A 2146-nucleotide genomic window follows, 5' to 3' on the forward strand; every position below is an offset into this window, starting at 1 on the left:
TTTTTCTTCCTGTTTTTCAATCATGCGTCCGAGCTCATTTCAGGAGTTAACCTATTCGATTTCAGCCTCAAATAACGAGAATTAATAGATTTTTCACGATTATCCGAGGTTCGACGAATGCTGGTTATGGCATACCGGCAGCCCCAAATGTCTTCCGTTGGTACTCAAATTTTGCGTGGTCGCTTTATTTGACCCAATGAACTTTCTATGTGATTTCAGGAGAATTTTGTTCCGGGACCCTGGAATCTCGAAAAACCGTGTATTACACTTCAATTTGAGCTGTTCGGGAGGTCGTACCGGACCCCGTTTCTTTTTCTCCCTGTTTTTCAATCATGCGTCCGAGCTCATTTCAGGATTTAACCTATTCGATTTCAGCCTCAAATAACGAGCATTAATAGACTTTTCACGATTATCCGAGGTTCGACGAATGCTTGTTTATGGCATACCGGCACCCCCAAATGTCTTCCGTTGGTACTCAAATTTTGCGTGGCCGCTTTATCTGATCCGAGGAACTTTCTATGTGATTTCCGGAGATATTTTTTCCGAAACCCTCGAATCCCGAAAAATCATGTATTATATATATACACTTCAATTTGAGCCGTTCGGGAGGTCGTACCGGACCCCTTTTCTTTTTCTCCGTGTTTTTCAATCACGAGTCCGAGCTCATTTCAGGAGTTAATTTATTCGATTTCAGCCTCAAATAACGAGCATTAATAGATTTTTCACGATTATCCGAGGTTCGACGAATGCTGGTTTATGGCATACCGGCACCCCCAAATGTCTTCCGTTGGTACTCAAATTTTGCGTGGCCGCTTTATTTGACCCGAGGAACTTTCTATGTTATTTCCGGAGAATTTTGTTCCGGGACCCTGGAATCCCGAAAAAACGAGTATTATACACTTCAATTTGAGCCGTTCGGGAGATCGTACCGGACCCTGTTTATTTTTCTCCCTGTTTTTCAATCACGAGTCCGAGCTCATTTCAGGAGTTAACTTATTCGATTCCAGCCTCAAATAATGAGCATTAATAGATTTTTCACGACTATCCGAGGTTCGACGAATGCTGGTTTATTGCATACCGGCACCCCAAATGTCTTCTGTTGGTACTCAAATTTTGCGTGGCCGCTTTACCTGACCCGAGGAACTTTCTATGTGATTTCCGGAGACTTTTGTTCCGGGACCCTGGAATCCCGAAAATCGTGTATTATACACTTGAATTTGAGCCGTTCGGGAGGTTGTACAGGACGCTATTTCTTTTTCTTCCTGTTTTTCAATCACGCGTCCGAACTCATTTCAGGAGTTAACCTATTCGATTTCAGCCTCAAATAACGAGCATTGATAAATTTTTCACGATTATCAGAGGTTCGACGAATGCTGGTTTATGGCATACCGGCACCCCCAAATGTCTTCCGTTAGTACTCAAATTTTGCGTCGCCGCTTTATCTGACCCGAGGAACTTTTTATGTGATTTCTGGATAATTTTGTTCCGGGACCCTGGAATCCCGAAAAACCGTGTTTTATATATATACACTTCAATTTGAGCCGTTCGAGAGGTCGTACCTAGCCCTTTTCTTTTTCTCCCTGTTTTTCAATCACGAGTCCGAGCTCATTTCAGGAGTTAATTTATTCGATTTCAGCCTCAAATAACGAGCATTAATAGATTTTTCACGGTTATCCGAGGTTCGATGAATCTTTGGTTTATGGCATACCGACACCCCCAAATTTCTTCCGTTGGTAATCAAATTTTGCGTGGCCGCTTTATCTGACCCGAGGAACTTTCTATGTGATTTCCGGAGAATTTTCTTAGGGACTCGGAATCGCGAAAAACCGTGTATTATACACTTCAATTTCAGCCGTTCGGGAGATCGCATAGGACCCTATTTCTTTTTCTCCTCGTTATTCAATCACACGTCCGAGCTCATTTCAGGAGTTAACCTATTCGATTTCAGCCTCATATAACGAGCATTAATAGATTTTTCACGATTATCCGAGGTTCGACGAATCTTTGGTTTATTGCATACCGGCACCCCAAATGTCTTCCGTTGCTACTCAAATTTTGCGTGGCAGCTTTATATGACCCGAGGAACTTTCTATGTGATTTAGGAGACTTTTGTTCCGGGACTCGGAATCCCGAAAAACCTTGTATT

Source organism: Silene latifolia, chromosome 11 (genome assembly GCF_048544455.1).
Source record: "Silene latifolia isolate original U9 population chromosome 11, ASM4854445v1, whole genome shotgun sequence".
NCBI classification, from domain to species: domain Eukaryota; kingdom Viridiplantae; phylum Streptophyta; class Magnoliopsida; order Caryophyllales; family Caryophyllaceae; genus Silene; species Silene latifolia.